The sequence below is a fragment of the Lepus europaeus genome, chromosome 21, assembly GCF_033115175.1.
Source record: "Lepus europaeus isolate LE1 chromosome 21, mLepTim1.pri, whole genome shotgun sequence".
In the NCBI taxonomy this organism is placed as follows: domain Eukaryota; kingdom Metazoa; phylum Chordata; class Mammalia; order Lagomorpha; family Leporidae; genus Lepus; species Lepus europaeus.
Genome location: NC_084847.1, coordinates 60,265,061 through 60,279,961, shown reverse-complemented (window position 1 = coordinate 60,279,961; position 14,901 = coordinate 60,265,061).

Genomic DNA, 14,901 nt, shown 5'->3' with positions numbered 1-14,901 from the left:
CCCATGTAAGATCTGTGTCAATGTTTTGTACTATGTGAATTAATGGTAAAACTAGTATTCAAACAATACTTTACACTTTGTGTGTCTGTGCAGGTGCAATATATTTAAATCTTTCCTTAGTATATACTAAGTTGACCTTCTGTGTATAAAGATAATTAAAAATTAATCTTAATGAAGAATGGGATAGGAGAAGGAGTAGGAGATGGGATGTTTTGCAGGTGGGAGGGTGGTTATGGGGAGAAAAACTGCTATAATCCAAAAGTTGTATTTTCAAAATTTGTATTTATTAAATAAAATTTTTCTAAAAACAAAATAAAATTTTGTTGTTTAAATTTTGATCCATTTATCTAATGCTTCCATTTTGCTGTTTCCTTTTCCTGACTATACTTCTAGTACAGTGTTGCAGAAATAGAATGGAAGGAGGTAGCTTTGTCAGGGCAAACTCCCAGGAAAAGAGTTTTCATTGTCTTATCTTAATGGTCTTATCTAACTGGTTGTTATAGGCTCCTCAAAGACAATTTTAATTATAATAAAAATTCTGATATTTTACTTCTCTGCTAACAATTTCTTTAAAGCTTAGATGCTGAATTTAACCAAATGCTTTCTAGCATTAAGCTTAAATATTTATGCATTTTATTCTTTTATTTTTAATGATTTATTTGAAAGGCATACTGATAGAGAACTTTCATCCATTGGTTCACATCTCATATGATGACAACAACCAAGCTGGACTTAGCTGAAGCCATCAGACAGGAATACTAACTGGATCTCACACATGAGTGTCAGGGACTCAAGTATTTGGGCCATTTTCTGCTGCTTTCCCAGGTGGAACAGCAGGGAACTGGGCAAAATGTCAATCATTCAGAATTTCATCTAGCACTGTGATATGGGACTCCAGCATCACAGCTGGTGGGTTAACCCACTGTGCCACAAAGGTAGCCACTGATTTTGAGTGTTTTTCTTTTACTTTTTTTTTTAGGCAGTAGCTTGATGTACTATATATATATACATACATACATATATATATTTGAAAGGCAGAGTTACAAACATACACACATACACACACACACAGAATCTATCAGTGATGGCTAGGTCTGGGACAGATTGAAGCAGGAGGCTTGAACTCCATCTGGGTCTTCCACAAGGGTGCAGAGGTCCAAAGCTTTGTGTCATCTTTCACTGCATTCTTAGGCCTATTAGCAGGGAACTAGATCAGAAGTGCAGAAGGGGCTGGCGCTGTGGTGCAGCAGGTAAAGCCACCACCTACAGTGCCAGCATCCCATATGGATGCCAGTTTGAGTCCTGGTTGCTCCACTTCTGATCCCGCTCTCTGACTGGGAAAGCAGTAGAAGATGGCCCAAGTCATCAGGCAGCTAGCCTTGAGTGGGAGATCCAGAGAGAGTTCCTAGCTCCTGGCTTTGGATCAGCTCAGCTCCATCCATTGCAGCCATCTGGAGAGTGAATCAATGGGTGGAAGACCTCTTTTTCTCTCTGTTTCTACCTCTCTGTAGCTCTGCCTTTCAAATAAGTAAATAAATCTTTAAAAAAAAGAAAGAAGTGTAGCAGTTAGTACATGAAGCAGTCCCTATATAGGGTGTCACCATTGCAGACAGTGGACCCGAGACATTTTTAATAATTGTAATGCTTGATCTCTTGGGGACATTTGAATAGGCAAGCACACACATAAATGGCATATATCCCAGGGTTCATCCTTACCTTTTGGGTAGGGCTAAACATCAATGGCTCCTCAGCACTCCAATTCAGAACCACTCTCAGAGGGCTTATACACTGCACTGATGAGTAAACTTGCTTCGAGTGTTCCACAAAGAGAAATTACTGAAATGTGTCAACTGGACTCTCTAGGGAGCAATAGTTATGTTAAGTAAAACTCCAAATCCAGTGAATTGTTGGCACCTGTCTGTTGGGTCTTGCGCCTACTCATGTGGGTTAAGGGAGCCACAGGAAGGCTGCAAAGACTGCAGCTGACAAACCTGTCATTTGGAGGTTCAGAAAAGGGAGCAGCAGCATCTTTCTGTAACTTGGGGTCCCAGCAGGGAAATCTTGTGATGTTTCCTCCCAGTAGCACAGAGGCTGCTTCGCTCCTCCGGGGTCAGGCCCCAGATTTCAGGTCTCTACAAAATTTAAATGTTCATTTGCACCCCCAGCCAGTGCTGAAGTCTTCTATGACCCCTTGCTAGCTGACAGCTGCTGTCATCTCAGCATCCCTGGTGACCTGGAGGATGGATGGGCTCTTGTGGCAACAGTGTCCTGTTCAGAAACTCAATCTCAGAGGAAACAGGTTTGGAGGAGTGGTGACACGGTTTCAGAATATGAGGGAGACTCGTAACATGTTGAGGTACTGTAGTGTCTGACACATACAAACCCCTTGACAAACACTTGCCATCCCAGAACACTCTCAAAACATTGGGGGAAGGACACTGTTGTGGCATAGTGGCTTAAGCCACTTCCAGTGATTCTAGCACCCCATATGGGTGCCAGTTTGAGACTTGGCTACTCCATTTCTGATCCAGGTCATTACTAGTGTGCCTTGGAAAGCATCAGAAGATGGCCCAGGGGCCAGTGCTGTGGCATAGCAGGTGAAGCCACAGCCTGTAGTGCTGGCATCCCACATACGCACCAGTTCGAGTCCTGGAAGCTCCACTTCTGCTCCAGCTCTTTGCTATGGCCCGGAAAAGCAGTGGAAAATGACTTAAGTCCTTGGGCTCCTGAACTCACATGGGAAGACCTGCAGGAAGCTCCTGGCTCCTGGCTTCAGATGTGTGCAGCTCCAGCCATTGTGGCCAACTGGGGAGTGAACCAGTGGATGGAAGACATTTTTCTTTTCTCTCTCTCTCTGCCTCTCCTTTTCTCTCTGTGTAGCCCTGACTTCCAAATAAGCAAAATAAATCTTAAAAAAAAGAATATGGCCCAAGGACTTGGGCCCCTGCCTGCCATGTGGGAGACCGGGATGAAGCTCCCAGCTTCTGGCTTCAGCTCAGCCCATCCCTGGATATTGCAGGCATTTGTGGAGTGAACCAGTGGAAGGAAGGTCTCTCTCTCTCTCTCTCTCTGTCTCTCTCTTCTCTCTCTCTCTCTCTGCAGCTCTATTTCAAATAAATAGATTTTTTAAAAGACTTAGAAAAAAACCTACCAAACATTCTACATGCTGGGCACAGGATCAGTTCCCAGTGTCTGGGTCCCTGTTCATTGTAGTGTTGTTATCACACCATTGCATTCATTGGCTAGATGATGTCACAGACACAACCAGGAAAATACTCAAAGATTTATTTTTTAAAAATAGATTTATTTATTTATTTGAAAGGCAGAAGGGCTGGCTTTGAGCGGTAATGGGTAAAGTTAGCACCTACGATGCTGACATCTTATATGTTTATGTTCTGGCTGCTCCATTTCCAGTCCAGCTCCCTGCTAATGGCCTGGGAAAGAGAGCAACAGAGGATGGCACAAGTGTTTGAGCTCCAGCCACTCACATGGAGACTGGAAGAATCTCCTGACTCGTGGCTTTAGCCTGAACCAACACCAGCCAATGTAGCCATCTGGAGGGAGTGAACAAGCAGATGGAAGATTTCTCCCTCTGTCTCTGTCTCTTCCTCTCTCTGTGTAACTCTGGCTTTCAAAAGAAACAAATAGGCTGGCGCCCTGGCTCACTAGGCTAATCCTCTGCCTTGCGGCGCCGGCACACAGGGTTCTAGTCCTGGTTAGGGTGCTGGATTCTGTCCCAGTAGCCCCTCTTCCAGGCCAGCTCTCTGCTGTGGCCAGGGAGTGCAGTGGAGGATGGCCCAAGTCCTTGGGCCCTGCACCCCATGGGAGTCCAGGAGAAGCACCTGGCTCCTGCCATTGGATCAGCGCAGTGCACCGGCAGCAGTGCACCAGCCGCAGCAGCCATTGGAGGGTGAACCAACTGCAAAGACAGACCTTTTTCTCTGTCTCTCTCTCTCACTGTCCACTCTGCCTGTCAAAAAAAAATTTTTTTTAAAGAGTTTTAAAAAAGAAACAAATCTTTTACATGTAGAAGGCTGAGTGACAGAGAAGGAGAAAGATAGATAGTTGAAAGATTGAGAGAGAGAGAGAGAGAGATCTTCCATCTATTAGTCTACTCTCCAAATGGCCACAATAGCTGAGGCTGAACCAGAACAAATCCAGGAGCCGGGAACTCCGTTCAGGTCTCCATGTGGGTGTAGGGGCCCAAGTAGTTGGGTGATGACTCCACTGCTTTCCAACATGTATTTATAGGGTGTTGGATTGGAAGAGGAGCAGTGAGGACTTAAATGAATGCTCATACAAGATGGTGGCATGCAGGTTGAGGCCTCATATTTGCACCATAGTGCTGGCCCTGACTTTCACAGATTTCTATTGGTCATGATGGATGTCACATAGAATGCTTGTTTTCTTGGAAATAAGCAGTTAGACATCACTCCAGAGACACCATGCTAATCTGTCATACAGATCTAGATGTACTAGAAATCTCACATCAAGTATGCCCACTGTCACAGAATTTCAGACAATAGTAACATTTACTATGACACTACAATGGATGTTAAGCAATTTAGAGTGTAAACCAAGCTTTGAAAAGTTGATGAATGTTGGTGAAGAATGAAGACCTGGATAGTAGAAATTCCTGTAATTATAGTATTTGTCTAAGAAAGATGCATGCTTTCAACAGCTTGAATTAGAGCACAACATTAGTCTTTTTTTTTTTTTTTTTTGACAGGCAGAATGGACAGTGAGAGAGAGAGACAGAGAGAAAGGTCTTCCTTTTGCCATTGGTTCACCCTCCAATGGCCACCGTGGCCAGCGCGTGTGGCCGGCGCACTGCGCTGATCTGAAGCCAGGAGCCAGGTGCTTATCCTGGTCTTCCATGGGGTGCAGGGCCCAAGCACCTGGGCCATCCTCCACTGTACTCCCGGGCCATTGCAGAGAGCTGGCCTGGAAGAGGGGCAGCTGGGACAGAATCTGGCGCCCCAACCGGGACTAGAACCCGGTGTGCTGGTGCCACAAGGCAGAGGATTAGCCTGTTGAGCCACAGGCTGGCCCTCCCTTAGTCTTATCTTTCTGTTGAAAGGATTCTGGGATGCAACAGTGACATCACTGCTGAGGGTTTGTGATATACTTAGAGTCTTGATCCACAAATCTGCACATCTCAGCTGGATGGTGTGTGACTTGTCTGTGGGCTTTTTGTTGGGTCAGTCCATGTTGGGCTGTTTTGTGGCACTGGAGCTTACCCATGTCATGCAAAAGCTGGAAGTGATAAGTGATATCACATGGAGACTGCTCAGGTAGCATGTGTGGCACTTTTCCTGCACCAAGCCAAAAGCCTATGCCTTCATTTACACAATGAGGAGAGTTAGAGACAGTGGGAGGATGTTAATAGGTGAGGAAACAAGAGCCCTTGGAACACACAATCCAGAGAGGGGAGCACAAGGAGACTAATACATCAAAGACCCTGAGACACTGGAACATCTAGAAGAGAAGTCAACCAAAGAAACAACCTGAGATGTGTTAAATATCCTCCAGGAACAAGTCTGAGTGAAACCTACATTTGTTCTAGGAAAATAAACTTTTCTCTGCCTTCCACTGCAGTTTAGTTCACAGGTTCAACACAAAAATGGAATAGGAAATAATCATCAAGAACATGAACATAAAACTCAGTTGCTGGGACTGGCATTGTGGCACAGCACATTAAACTATCACTTACGATGCCTGCATCCCCTATCAGAGTGCCAACTTGAATCCTAGCTGTGTCCTTTCTGATCCAATCCTCTAAACCTGTGCCTAGGAATTAGCAGATAATGGCTCAATTACTTGACTCCTTGCCACCCACATGAAATACTCAGATGCGGTTCCTGACTGCTAGCTTCAGTCTGGCCCAGGCCCAACTGTTGCAGCCATTTAGGGGAGGGAACCAGTGAATGAATGGAAGTCTCTCTCTCTCTCTCTCTCTCTCTCTCTCTCTCTCTCTCTCTCTCTTTCTGTGTTCCTCCTTCATGTATGTGAATCTCCTTCCCTGTCACTCTGCCTTTCAGCAAAATAAAATCTCCCATCATGATCAAGCATCTGGGGATACTGCACTTTAGGAGGAAATGATTGATTTGCTCAGAGTACTCACAGCAGCTCTTTTATATCCCACACCTATGTTTTTATAGCACTTATTATGGCATCAGTGTGTTTTATTCATTTTCTTGTATCTAGTCTGTGACCTATTAAAAAGCAGCCTTCCTGATAGTGTGTCTTTTTGCTGCTCCATCCCAAATACTTAGAATAGTGTCTAGTGCCTGACATGTAAAGAACATTTGTTGAATGAGAAAACTGAGCTGTTTACTAAATGTTATGGAAGAGCTCATATAAAATATATGTGACTTCACAGTCTGCCTTTGAACTTGGTCATAAACATCAGCATCCTGGTCTCCTAAATTTGTTGTGGGCAGTAAGAAGATTTCTGTCAGCTCTGTTTAAAGATCCCCATGGTTCTCAGTGTTTAAAGAGCTTTTCTGCTGGTGACCTTCCATGTCCACCTGGTTTCTGTTTGTACCCAAGCCTGGAGCTGAATTAAGCACCAACCAAAAATAAAGTTTATATTCATTAAATCCTGAAAAAAAACAGGTTTTTTTAGAGGGGCAGAATCTGACTCACAGAAGAAAAAATAACTCACAGACATTCCATGGGGCTCACAGATACTGCAAGCACCTAACCAGCGACTCATTCGCATACTGAGTGGGAAGAGTGTTTCACTTGTGGCTAATACAGCTCTATGCAACCCTCCCCCCCAGACATAGAATTTTCACTGAGGAGACGTGGGGGGAGTGTTCTGTCCTCTGTGAAGACACTTTCCAACAGCTGGGGGTGAGGGCCAATGCCCAGGCTGCTTCCCCTGGTCTTTGGGGACTCCGGGAGTGGACTTGAGGGCAGGGGCTCCCTCTATTTCTCCACGGGCACAGCGAGCTTCTCTTCCTCCTTCCTACAACTGTGGGGGTTTGACTTTTGTTCTTTTGAGGTTTGCAGCAGGGTCTTGAAGCGGTGCACATAAGTGACGCTGACACTTCAGGCCAGGGCATTAACCCACTGCCTGATATTAAAATTGTGCACTCAGAGAATTTCATCATGACAGCCTCCATTTTAGACTACACCTTCAGCACTGAAAGTTTCTACAGCACCAGCAGCAGTGTGGGCCATTAAGGATTCTTGCTGGGAGAGATAAGAGGAAACTTTCAGCATCAGTGATTCATCCATTAGCAAGACAGAATTTCTTCAAATAATTTAAATCCATAACCATCAGCTTTGTTCAAAACTTCATTTTCCATAACTGTGAAAGTGAAATTAAGGGAGAGATTTGAGATAGAATTCTTAAAGATACATGAGAGAAGGTTACTGAGTGGCATATAAAAATTGGCAAACCTGCAGCAGCAGGTTTTATATAAGGAACAGATCACCCATAAACAGCTTGCTCACACCATCAGAGTGCCAAATCTGTCTTCCTTCTCATCAGCTTCACCCCCCCATCAGCAATTTTATTCCTGTTTTAGATTTTAGGCTCTCTTTAGTTCAATTTGAAGCTATAATCAGAGGATATCACTATTCCCAATCTAGGTAATAGTAGCAAGCAAAAACACAGTGTTTTCAGTGTCAAACACCTTTCAGTAGTATGCCAAACTCATTAAAGAACATGATACAGGAATTTTTACAATTATGAAATAATAAAAATCATTAGAGCAATTTATCAGGTTTATAGTGCACACAAAAAGAAAGTGCTGTCAGTCTGTCAAAAGTAGAGCACAGTGTGCAAATTGTTGAATATTGTCAGGGAGAAGTGAAAAAATTAAGACAAATCATGCTGGGTAAAAGTATATGGGAACAAGATTTCAGCAGGCAATGTTAAGCAGAGAAGCACCACATGGAAGTATGGAATCATTGTTTATTTGTTGGATGCCCTATTCTGTGTTCACAGCTGGGAGGTAGAAATACACTTGGAGATGCAGAGGTGCCTGATCCTCTTCATGAGTTTTACCCAATCAAGACAGTATTCTCAGTCATTCTCACATGGAAGCAAGGGTCTTTATGCCATGATCTCAGCTGTGGGCTCTTTCAGTTATGCTTCCTCCACTGCTGCACTTAAGGATCCTGCAAGTGGAGCAGATTTTCTTCCCCAGCAGAGCAGCTGGAGACAACAGTGGGGAATCAGATGTCAATGACTGTGAAAATGTAATTGACCCTACAGAACCCTCTAGTGGTGAATAGTCACATTCAAATGATTCATGACCCATTATTATAGCCCAATGAGGACACCAGCAACACTCAGACCTCCCAGAGTTAATTAAACCAAAGATGCTCTCCAGTTAGCACACCTTCTCTCACTTGTTATTGAGAGAGGTGCTTGAAGACTTAATCTAGGAGAGCTTCCTTGTCAGATGCTTTGACCCCCAAGAGGAGAGTTCTTGCACACAGTAATCATAAGCCTCTCTCCCTGGTCCATGTCTTTGGATGCAATGTGCAAGCTTCATGACACAGAAAAATTAACAAAAAGAAAGGAAAAGAATGAAGAAAAGAAAAAGAAATAAAGAGGAAGAAGAAAAAGAGAGAGAGAGAAAGAAAGGAAGGAAGGAAAAAGGAAGGAAGGAAGGAAGGGAAGGAAGGAAGAAAAAATTGTGTTGTGGTGCAACTCATGGGTTTACCATAAATTTAGATAAGTGGGGGCCGGTGCGTGCCATAGTCATTAAGCCTCTGCCTGAGGCACTGGTATCCCATACAGGTGCCAGTTCATGTCTCAGCTGCTCCATTTCTAATCCAGCGCTGTGCTAATGACCTGGGAAAGCAGTGGATGGTGGCCCAAGTGCTTGGACCCCTGCACCCATGTGAGAGACCCAGAAAAATCTCCTAGCTCCTGGCTTTGGATTGGCCCAGCTCTGACCATTGTGGCCATTGGGGAGTGAACTAGCAAAGGGAAGACCTCTCTGTCTCTCTCCTGACTGCCTGTCAAATAAGTAAGTAAATATTTTTTAAAAAATAAAGTGAAATTTTTCTGTATAATTTCTGTTCTATAAAGTAAATCAGAAATTAGAGACTAAGTATAATTGGTTTTCCAATGTTCTATAAATCAAAAATGTACCTCTTATAGATTCATGTAGTAAAGAGGGACAATTTTAACAAGAGCCTTCAAAGAATTTTCTATGATGAGCCAAATTTGCTATTGTCAGAAAAAAATTGTAAATTTTAGGAAGGCCTATTAGAATAAATCAGATATGCCTTCTATTCACATGACTTTGTGAGATTGAGAGTGCTTTGTTTCAACCTTTTTTTTTTTTTGACAGGCAGAGTTAGAGAGAGAGAGAGAGACAGAGAGAAAGGTCTTCCTTCCATTGGTTCACCCCCCAAATGGCTGCTATGGCCGGCGTTGCACCAATCCGAAGCTAGGAGCCAGGTGCTTCCTCCTGGTCTCCCATGCAGGTGCAGGGCCTAAGGACTTGGGCCATCCTCCACTGCCTTCCCGGGCCACAGCAGAGAGCTGGACTGGAAGAGGAGCAACTGGGACAGAACCAGCACCCCAACCAGGACTGGAACCCAGAGTGCCAGAGCCACAGGTGGAGGATTAGCATAATGAGCCGTGGCACTGGCCTGCTTCAACATTTTTCTACTAGGCTGATAAATATTGTCACTTGAAATGTTTTCATTTAAAACTAAATTCTAATTACCAATAATCAATCATTCAAATTAGTACATGATAATACATATTATTTTTCTTTTAGTACATCATAGTGACAAAACTGCAGTAGTAGCACATTTATAGTCTGTTCTGGAGTCCTTATTAAAATTTTTTTTCTTGAATCTGTTCTGCTTTCTTAGTTTCTTTTTAAAAAATTATTGATTTACTTATCTGAAAGTCAGACTTTTCAGAAGAGAGAGAAGGAGAAGGCGAGAGAGAGGGAGAGAGGGAGAGTATAAAGTACTGTTTGAAGATTACTTTTACAGTTAATTCTCATAGTACAACACATTAAGGACAGAGGTCCTACATGGGGAGCAAGTGCACAGTGATTCCTGTTGTTGATTTAACAATTGACACTCTTATTTCTGATGCCAGTAACCACCTGAGGCTCTTGTTATGAGCTGCCAAGGCTATGGAAGTCTCTTGAGTTCACAAACTCTGACCTTATTTAGACAAGGCCATAATCAAAGTGGAAGTTCTCTCTTCCCTTCAGAGAAAGGTACCTCCTTTTTTGATGGCCCATTCTTTCCACCGGGATCTCACTCACAGAGATTTTTCATTTAGGTCATTTTTTGCCACAGTCTCTTGGCTTCCCATGCCTGAGAAACTCTCATGGGCTTTTTAGCCAGATCTGAATGCCTTAAGGGCTGATTCTGAGGCCAGAGTGCTGTTTAGGGCATTTGTAATTCTATGAGTCTGCTGTGTATCCTACTTCCCCTGGTGGATCATTCTCTGCTTTTTAATTCTATCAATTATTACTAGCAGGCACTGATCTTTTTTATATAATCCCTTTGACACTTAATCCTATCTTTATGATCAATTATGAACTTAAACTGATCACTTTAACTAGTAAGATGGCATTGGTAAATGTCAACTTAATAGGATTTGGAGTCCCATGACCTATGGCAAGAGAACAAGTTTTTCAAATGCTGTTTAATTAAAAGCATATCCATGGGGTCTTGTATATTTTTTCTTATTTAATCTTTGAAGTATACCTCTACCTATGGATTGAATTCTTGATTCCGTGTGAGAAGAAATATAGGTCAAAGTTTTAGTAATATAACAAAATTGCCTTGCAAAATATAACATGGCAAGAATTTGCATTCATGTGTACTTCTTTTCAAAGCTCAGAATCCTACACATGTACATCTTTAGGGGTACGTATCAGATGCAAATTTTATCTGGAATATCACCTTCTAGCTTATTCACACTATTGTTCTATATGACTCATTTGTAGTACTGCAAGGGGATTCCCCCTCTATTGGACCCACTTCCAATAACACCAACCTCTTATTCATATTTTCCAGTTCACTGTAGTTATTCATTTAATCATACATTAAAAAAGACTCTAAACTCTCATTCACCACGTCTTCTGGTTAAGGATGTAAACTTGGTAACTCCAAACATTTGCAGATCCTGTGGCTGCATCTGACAGAGCATATGACTAGTGTATTTATACTGGTCTAACTAAACTCATCTTTACAAAATCACTTAATATGTGTATCTGTCTATATCTAAAAGTTACACAATTTTTTGTCTATGAATATGTCATATCATCATGCATGGATTGAATATTTTCACATATTCACATCACCATTCCCTGTTCATGTGGAATGGATAATATGATATAATGTCTCTACTGATGCCATAAGATTTATACGTAGGGGCTGGCACTGTGGCATAGTGGGTAAAGCCACTGCCTGCAGTGCCAGCATCCCATATGGGAACCAGTTCAAGTCCTGGCTACTCCACTTCCAATTCATTTCAATAATAATTTTATTTTGCACATTGGAATCGAAGGGTGAACCCAACCACAACTCTCTCCGTTCATCTTCTCTTCCAGTTATGATCATGAGAACATCTATATATTTCCAAGATCAGAGAAAATTAATTTTTCTCCAGTAAGGTGATTACTTAATTATTCTTCAGCTTATTTTCAATCTTCTCATATTTGTAATTCAACTTTCTGCAAACTTTTTGAAGTATGCTTCTTATGTTGATTGCTAAATAATATGGGCCTGGCACTGTGGTATAGTGGGTAAAGCCACTGCCTGCAGTGCTGGAATCCCATATAGATGCTGGTTCAAGTCCTGCCTGCTTCACTTCCTACTCAGCTTTCTGCTATGGCCTTGGAAAGCAGTGGAAGATGACCCTAGTCTTTGAGACCCTGCAATCATGTGGGAGGCCCAGGAGAAGCTCTGGATCCTGGCTTCAGATTTTCTCAGCTCTGGCTGTTCGTAGCCATTTGGGCAGTGAACAAGTGGATGGAAGACTTCTCTCTCTCTCTTTCTCTCTCTCTCCCTCCCTGCCTCCCTCTCCTTCTGCCTCTCTGTAAATCTTCCATTCAAATAAAAAAAAATAAATATTAAAAAAATCCTTTCCTATTCTCATTAGAGAACAGACATGAACTAAATTTAAAAAAATGGGGCCGGTGCTGTGCCATAACCAGTAAGCCTGTTGCTGGCAGTGCTGGCATCTATATGGGCACCGGTTCAAGTCCCAGCTGCTCCACTTCCAATTCAGCTCTCTATGGCCTAGGAAAGCAGTAGAAGATGGCCCAAGCCCTTGAGCTTCTGCACCTGCTTGGGAAACCTGGAAGAAGCTCCTGGCTCCTGGCTCCTGGCTTCAAATCAGTGCAGCTCCAGCTGTTGCAGCCAGATGGGGAGTGAACTAGTGTGTAGAAGACCACCGCCCCCTTCTGCTCCTTCTTTCTCTGTGTAACTCTGACTTTCATATAAATAAATAAATCTTTAAAGAATTTTAAAAATAAAAAATTAATAGTCTCATGGCTTTCTAAAGTTCTGTGCATTTTCCTTCTCTTTTTTAAATTAACAAGATATCCTCCAGCAGATAGTGTTCTGTTTTGTTTTAAAGATTTATTTATTTAATAGGCAATATTACAGAGAGAGGGGAAGAGACAAGGAGAGAGAGAGGGAAAAAGAGAGAGAGAGAGAGAGAGAGAGAGAGAGTATTCCATCCATTGGTTCACTCACCAATGGCTGCTATGTCCAGGGCTGGGTCAAGCTGAAGCCAGGAGTCAGGATCTTCATCCAATTCTCCCTCATGAGTGCACACTCTCAAGTACTTAGGGCATCTTTTGTTGCTTTTCCAGGCATATTAATAAGGAGTTATCAGAAGTAAAGCAAGCCAGGGCTAGAATCAGTGCCCACATAGGATGCCAGCACTCCAGGCAGCAGTTTAACCTGCTAAGCCAAATGCTGCCTCTCCATTTTCCTTCTCTCCTAAAGATGAGAAAATATGTATTGATCTATTTTCAGTCTTAGTCTATTTTGTATTGTTACAAAACCGGTGTACAATGTGTAATTTATAAAGAAAAAGTGTATCTTGCAGTCATATGAGAAGTCAATGATCAAGAGGCCCCATCAGGAGAGGGCCATATTCCTGTAACTTAACTTGGCAGAAGTCATTACATGGTGAGAGAGAGTGTAAGAGATAAAACTTATCACCTCAAGGTCCTTTCAAAATTGGTGTCAATCTATTCCTGAGGGTTGAAACTATTGTCTTGGGGATTTTTTTTAAGATTTTGTTTATTTGAGAGGTAGAGCTACAGACAGAGGGAGAGACAGAGAGAAGGGTCTTCCATCTGATGGTTCACTCCTCAAATGGCAACAATGGCTGGAGCTTGGCCAGTCTGAACCTAGGAGCTAGGAGCTTCCTCCAGGTCTCCTATATCAATGTAGGGGTCAAAGCACTTGGGTCATTCTCCACTGCTTTCTCAAGTGGCAGAGAGCTGGATTGGAAGAGGATCATCCAGGACATGAACTGGTAACCATATGGGATGCTGGCACCACAGGCAGAGGCTCAGCCCACAGTGCCACAGCACCAGTCCCAGGTATTAGGTTTTCAATACATCATCTGGGATGATACATGTTAAAGTCAGACCTTTTTTAAAATTATATTCCATTTTTATTACTATTCCAATTTATTTGGCCTGCAAGTAGAATTTTTTATTGTAGTTATTCTATTTCACAGTTATTGAAGTTAAATGTCAGTTTTTAATTTTTTAATTTAAGGTAAACAGATTTCACATATTTCATATATACAGATTTAGGAACATAGTGATACTTCCCACCCTATCCTCTCTCCCACCCACACATCCCCTCTCATCCTTTCTCTCTAATTCCCTGTCTTAGTTTTCCTTAAAGATCCATTCATTTTTTTATTTGAAAGGCAAAGTTACAAAGACAAAGGAAGGAAGAGACAGAGAGAGATCTTCCATCCACTGGTTTACTCCCCACATGGCTGCAATGGCTAGAGATGGGCTGGTCCAAAGCCAGGAGCCAGGAGCTTCTTCCTAGTTTCCATTGTGGTTGCAGAGGCCCAAGCCCCTGAGTGAGCTGATCTTTTCCAGACACATTAGCAGGGAGCTGGATTGGAAGTGGAGCCTCTAATCATGGGTAAAACACTATTCTTGTATAGGGAGGTTTATTGTTTTTGTTCTTTCAGCTTACATATCCGTTATTCTGTATACATTTCTATCATAATCTTGTTTTGCACAGTGGAATGTAGGTACAATCCTGACCAGTTCTCTCAATACCACCTTCTTTCACTTTCTCTTCCAGATATAGTTCTATTGACTTCTACATGTCTACATGTTTCTAAGACCAGAGCAATTAATATATCTCAGTAACTTGCTTACTTCATCATTCCTCAGCTCATTTTACATTGTGCTTTAGGACCTTTATGAAAATTTGTTAATTAAAATGGAACAGCAAACACAACATTCAGCATTAGAGAATGCACATGAACAAGATAAAGTTGGCATGGTTATAAGATAATAGAGCCATGTAAACTGAGAGCAAATTAATATCTTGTCTTTCTCCCATCCATGTACCAACCAGGCCTGACCCATCTTAGTTTCCAAGATCAGATGAGATTGGGGGTGGGAGGTTCAGGGTTGTATGGCTTTAGACAGCCTCTTGTCTTTCTGATGCTATAGAAAAAGGTATATTTGTTACATTTCATTTAAAAATAATTTAAAAATTAAGAGGATTTTGCTAAATACCTATGAGATGTATTCTGAAACAGAACCTTTATGAGTCATAAAGATGATCTTGTGCATAGTGTTTTAGTTCAAGGCTGGAAATAAACACTCAATATGCTGCAGAGCCAAGAATTACCTTGTGTTAAAATATAAACAGGGGCCAGCTCCATGGCTTAGTTGGTTA